Source organism: Phyllobates terribilis, unplaced genomic scaffold (genome assembly GCF_046119375.1).
Source record: "Phyllobates terribilis strain yellow unplaced genomic scaffold, ASM4611937v1 Scaffold_1__5_contigs__length_1240528914, whole genome shotgun sequence".
NCBI classification, from domain to species: domain Eukaryota; kingdom Metazoa; phylum Chordata; class Amphibia; order Anura; family Dendrobatidae; genus Phyllobates; species Phyllobates terribilis.
Genome location: NW_027362761.1, coordinates 615,034,827 through 615,041,985, shown reverse-complemented (window position 1 = coordinate 615,041,985; position 7,159 = coordinate 615,034,827).

Below are 7,159 nucleotides of genomic sequence, written 5' to 3'. Positions count from 1 at the left end.
GGGAAATCTGTGCTTTGGTCTGATGCCTCCAAATTTGAGATCTTTGGTTCCAACCACCGTGTCTTTGTGCGACGCAGAAAAGGTGAACGGATGGACTCTACATGCCTGGTTCCCACCGTGAAGCATGGAGGAGGAGGTGTGATGGTGTGCGGGTGCTTTGCTGGTGACACTGTTGGGGATTTATTCAAAATTGAAGGCATAATGAACCAGCATGGCTACCACATCATCTTGCAGCGGCATGCTATTCCTTCCGTTTTGCGTTTAGTTGGACCATCATTTATTTTTCAACAGGACAATGACCCCAAACACACCTCCAGGCTGTGTAAGGGCTATTTGACCAAGAAGGAGAGTGATGAGGTGCTACGCCAGATGACCTGGCCTCCACAGTCACCAGACCTGAACCCAATCGAGATGGTTTAGGGTGAGCTGGACCGCAGAGTGAAGGCAAAAGGGCCAACAAGTGCTAAGCATCTCTGGGAACTCCTTCAAGATTGTTGGAAGACCATTTCCGGTGACTACCTCTTGAAGCTCATCAAGAGAACGGCAAGAGCGTGCAAAGCAGTCAAAGCAAAAGGTGGCTACTTTGAAGAACCTAGAATATAAGACATTTTCAGTTGTTTCACACTTTTTTGTTAAGTATATAATTCCACATGTGTTAATTCATAGTTTTGATGCCTTCAGTGTGAATGTACAATTTTCATAGTCATGAAAATACAGAAAAATCTTTAAATGAGGTGTGTCCAAACTTTTGGTCTGTACTGTATGTTGGCATGTGTGTAGATACACACACATCCATTAATAGCTCTTTCACACGTCAGTATCTCCGGTACGAGTGGCGACAGTTTCCACACATACCGGAGACCCTGACACACGCAGACCCATTCATTTGTGCACAACTCAGTGTATTTTGACGGCCCGTGTGTCCGTGTGATCAAAAAAAAAAAAAAGTCTTTTGTAAAACACATGGTGCGCAAAACGTACCACATGGATGACATTCGGCAGCTGGGAAAGGCGCTGTTCACAGGTGCCGGTGCAGAACAGTGCCCTCATCATGGTTCAGCACCGGCGCCTGTGAACAGCGCTACCTATAGCAAAACAGTTTTTTTTTTTTTTTGGGGGGTAATATTTTATTTCTTTTTAATACTGGCCACTAAGCAGGAGCACACTGATGGGAACTACTGTTCCCATCGAGCTGCTCCTGCCCTCGCTGGGGGGACAGACGTAGGCCGATGGAAGTAGTAGTCTCTCATCGGCCTACATCTGGCTGCAAGCACGAACACCCGGACTAGCACAGGACACAACCAGACCCCACACAGACCACCGGACACACACACGGACGGACACACACACACGGGTACACTTACCAGCTGGATCAGCAGGGGGACGTTTATCTTCATTCGGCTGTACCAGGCTGGAAGAGCGGCCATGATTCAGGAAGTCGGGAATCTTCTATGGGATTCTCTACTTCCTGGATTATGGGATGCTCATGGGATGGCATTCCCGCCCACTGAGGTCACTTCCTATTTCCTACACCGTACCTACACACACACGCACATATACATACACCGTACCTACACACACACACGTATGTACACATACATCATACCTACACACACGTACGTATACACACACAGTACCTACACACACGTATGTACACATACATCATACCTACACACATACGTACGTATACACACACAGCACCTACACACACGGACATACACATACGCTGTACCTACACACACACGCATGTATACATACACCGTACCTACACACACACGTACGCACACATACACCGTACCTACACATACATATGTACACATACACCGTACCTACACACACACACAAACATGTACGTATGCATACACCGTACATACACACACGTATGTACACATACACCATACATACGCATTAGCAAAAAAGAAGCAAGACAAAAATATATCTCATACCCTACCATCATTATATATAAATGTAAAGCAAAATTGCATAATAAATATAGGGTACTTAGTGAACTATTTTTGATCAAAAAAAGTATACAAGCCGTCCCACCAGCGGCAAGGTGACCCCAAATTGGGACGGTACCTATACTGCCTATATTAAAAACCTTACTGTATATCAAAGTTGAAGTAATGCATATAAAAGGGTAGACAAATAGGACCGGGTCCCAACTCCAGACCACCTAGGCCCGTGGTAAGCTACATATATACCAATCAGCTCAACAAAGGGCATGCCACACCCTTAAATTGCACAGAATGCAAACAAGTCAAAAAACCAGACAATGTGAACTGAGGTCTAAGATGGCAGACATACAAGAAACAGAGGCATGTTCACACTAGCAAAAAAGAAGCAAGACAAAAATATATCTCATACCCTACCATAATTATATATAAATGTAAAGCAAAGTTGCATAATAAATATAGGGTACTTAGTGAACTATTTTTGATCAAAAAAAGTATACAAGCCGTGTACACATACACCATACATACGCATACCTACACATATACATACACACATATAATAATAATTTTTATTTTTATAGCGCCAACATATTCCGCAGCACTTTACAATTTTAGGGGGCTTGAACAGACAAAAATACATTACAGAATAAGCATAACTCAAATATTAAGAGGAGTGAGGGCCCTGCTCGCACACTTACAGTCTATAAGGAAATAGGGGAGACACAAAAGGTAAAATGTACAAATATTGTATAATACAGCCTTAATATACTAAATAAGGTAAGTACATAACACTACATGGACTGGTCGCCAGCCAGTATGTGTACAGTACAGGCCGGCTATTCCAAGCATGGATGGTATGAGCATGACTTTGAAGAAAATTTTAATATGGGCCAAAACTGGGACAGTTACATGAGTGTGTTGAGGTGATAGGCCAGTCTAAAGAAATTGGTTTTTAGGGCACGCTTAAAACTGTGGGTATTGGGAATTAATCAAATTGTCCTGGGTAGTGCATTACAAAGAATTGGCGCAGCACGCAAGAAATATTGGAGACGGGAGTGGGAGGTTTGGATAATGGAGGACTTTAGTTTTAAGCCATTAGCAGAATGGAGGGCACCGGGCGGGTGGTAGACTGAGACGAGGGAGGAGATGTAGGGCAGTGCTGAATCGTGGAGATGTACTGGATGGGTAACCAGTGCAATGACTGGCACAGGAAAGAGGCATCGCTGTATCGGTTGGCGAGAAATATGATCCTGGCTGCTGCGTTCAGGATGGATTGGAGAGGGGAAAGTTTAGAAAGAGGGAAACTGATTAGTAAAGAGTTGCAATAGTCCAGACGAGAATGAATGAGAGCTACAATAAGAGTTTTTACCGAGTCAAAGGTAAGAAAAGTTCTGATTCTTGAGATGTTTTTGAGGTGTAGATGACAAGAGTGAGCGATTTGATGTGAGGAGTGAAGGAAAGATCTGAATCAAGTATGACCCCAAGACAGCGAGCTTGTTGCTGGGGAGTAATGTTGGAGCCACAAACGGAGATGACAATATCGGGCACAGGTAGGTTAGTGGAGGGAGGAAATACGAGTAGTTCAGTTTTTGACAGATTCAATTTTAGACAGAGGGAGGACATAGTGTTTGAGACAGCAGAAAGACAATCACTGGTCTTTTGTAGTAATGCAGGGGTGATGTCCGGAGCAGAGGTGTATAATTGGGTGTCATCAGCATAGAGATGGTACTGAAAACCGAATCTGCTGATTGTTTGTCCAATAGGAGCGGTGTGTAAGGAGAAAAGAAGGGGGCCTAGGACTGATCCTTGAGGAACCCCGACAATAAGGGGAAGGGGAGAGGAAGAAGAGCCAGCAAAAGACAGAGAGAAGGAGCAGTCAGAGAGGTAGGAGGAGAACCAAGAGAGAACAGTGTCCTTGAGGCCGATAGAGCGGAGCATAGTGAGGAGGAGCTGGTGATCCACAGTGTTGAATGCTGCAGAGAGATCTAGGAGAATCAGCAGGGAGTAGTGACCATTAGATTTGGCTGTTAGTAGATCATTAGAGACTTTCGTGCAGTTTCAGTAAAATGTAAAGAGCGGAAACCAGATTGTAAAGGGTCAAGAAGAGAGTTATCTGAGAGATAGCGGATTAGACAGGAATGGACCAGGCGATCCAGGAGTTTAGAGATAAAGGGAAGATTTGGAAACAGGTCTGTAGTTAGCAGCACAGTTCTGGTCAAGGGATGTTTTTTTAAGTAATGGATGTATGCTGGCGTGTTTAAAAGAGGAGAGAAAATACCAGATGAGAAAGGTTGAATATTTTAGTTAGGTGAGTGGTGACAGCTGGAGAAAGGGACTTAAGGAGATGTGAGGGAATAGGGTCACTGGTGCAGGTGGTAGGGCGAGAGGAAGCAAGAAGCCAGATCACGTCTTCTTCCGTGACTGGTTTGAAGTCAGAAAGTGAGCAAGATGCAATGTGGGAGGGAGGAGCATGCATAACATTTGGGGATTGGGAGAAAATTTCCTGTCGGATATGATCAATTTTTCTTTGAAATAGTTAGCCAGATCGTTAGTGCTGAGGTGGTGGTCGGGGCCTGTGCTGTTTGATTAAGGAGAAAGTGAAAAGTGTCAAAGAGGCGTTTAGGATTATTGGACAGTGAGATGATGAGGTTGTTAAAGTAGGTTTGTTGGAGAGGTGAAGGGCGGAGTTATATGTTTTAAGAATAAATTTATAATGGAGGAAATCTTCGTCCAGATTAGATTTTCTCCAAAGCCGTTCGGCACACCTGGAGCAGCGCTAGAGAAAACGTGTTTGCGGCGTGTGCCAGGGTTGTCTCCGTCTGTGCCGAGTTGTTCTCTGTGTAGGAGGTGCGGCTTCATCCAGGGCGCTCTTCAATGTTTCATTATAATGCTTCAGTGCAGAGTCAGGACATGAGAGGGAGGAGATTGGGGCCAATGATAAGTGCAACGTTTTCATGAATTTCTGGGTGTCAATGGCATGTATATTTCTATAAGTGTGGAAAGTGGGGGTGTCTTGAGCAGGGTGACAGTTCTTGACAGAGAATAAAAGAAGGTTGTGGTCAGAGAGCGGAAGAGGAGAGTTAGTAAAGTCATGTATTGAACAGAGCCGGGCAAAGATCAGGTCAAGAGTATTTTCAACTTCATGAGTAGGAGAATTGGTAAGCTGTGAAAGGCCGAAGGAGGAAGTTAGCGATAAAAGATGAGCTGCAGATGGGGAGAGGGGATCGCCAATTAGGATGTTAAAGTCCCCCATGATGAGAGTGGGGATGTCACAGGATAGAACGTTAGGAAGCCAAGTGGCAAAGTGATCCATAAACTGAGGGAAGGGGCCCGGAGGGTGATACACAACCACCACTCGCAGGGAGAAGGGCCGGTAGAGTCTGACTGTGTGGGCCTCAAAAGAAGGGAAATGAAGGTACTGGGGGGATAACTTGAAAAGTACATTTTGTTGAAAGGAGCAGACCAACAAATCCACCTGATATGTTGTCAGGTCTCGGGGTATGAGAGAAGTGTAAACCACCATATGAGAGCGCAGCAGTGGTGGTGTCCGACTGCTGGATCTAGGTTTCAGTGAGAGCCAGAAGGCTAAGGGAATTTGAGAGGAAAAAGTCATGGATGTGTATTACATGCTGACCTCACGTTCCAAAGGGCACAATTGAAAGAGACAGAAGGCATGCAGGGAATATTAATGAGATTAGCAGGGTTTCTGAATATAGCAGGGAAAGAGTTAGTGTTACTATTACAAGAAGGTCCTGGATTAGGAGAAATATCACCTGCGACTAATATTAGGAAAATAGAGTGAGCAAATGGTTGAGTGATTTGTGAGAGCGTTTCTTGTGTTGTATGGTGGGAATGAATGGGTCTGTGAAGTATAACACTGCGAAGAGAGCAGGTAAGCTTTACATAGTAGAAGAGAGGAGAGAAGGGTTAATAATATGGATGAAGTGTGCCGAGTTTGTGAGAGAACGGTGAATGTGGATGATTGTAGCAGCCAGAATGTAAATGCCACAAATACAAATGGTGAACACTGTTTGCAAAACAGATGACCTGGAAGCAAGTTTGTTTGTCTTGCATGTCTTACCTGTCTCCTGCCCTGTCCAACTGCCATGTCTAACTGTGCCGGGACTTTGAAAAACGATGGGACTTCGAAAAAATATGCATAAATGCTGCCCCCTAGCTGTGTCTCAACATATAGGGAAGTATGTGCTTAGATCTAACACAGATTTAGTGCGTTAGCAATCAGCTAGCTGAAGACAACAGGAGACAATAAAACTGCAGAAACAAAAACAGACTAGCAGATCTACATGGATCATAAAACTTGGTCAAGTAAGTGTGATGACCTTAAAGCATCATGGCTTAAAAAATGTAGATGATTGAGATATATATACCAATGAATAGCAGCAGAACACATATACCGTACATACACACATTTTCACACACATTTACATACACTTGCCGTACATGCACACACATACTGTACGTACACATATCATACATACACACACACAAATAGCGTATACACACACATACATACCATACATACACCGGACATACACAAATACACTTACACACACATTTACATATACATATACCGTACATGCTCACACATATACATATACCGTACATACATACACACAATGTACATACACACATACACATATACCATACATACACACATGCTGTACATTCACAGATACATATACCGTACATGCACACACAATGTACATATATACACACACACATACCGGAAATACGCACACACTGTACATACACACACACATACATATATCGTACATATATATATTGTACATAAACATGTATGCCCATACATACACACATATACTGTACAAATATACACAAAGATACACACACATATACAAGCACACACACAAACCTACATAAACACATACACAAATACTACTCTTCTATATCAGGTGTTCAGATGAGCTATGGAGGTGGTTGGCCACATTGTACAGAGATCAGCTGGAGAGGGCTGCAGAAACCACTGTGGGGGATGGGGACACAGCAGAGCAGACGCATAAGCCCCTGCTGCTGCCATGCTGTCCTGTGCAGTGAGCCTCCTCGCCCGACCTCTTCTTTATGATGCTGGGAATGGAACAGTGGAGGGAGCAGGAGAAGTACTGTAAGTCCTGTTCTTCCTCCACTATTGTCCCCAGTGTGCTGTGCGGCCCGGGCCCCCTGAC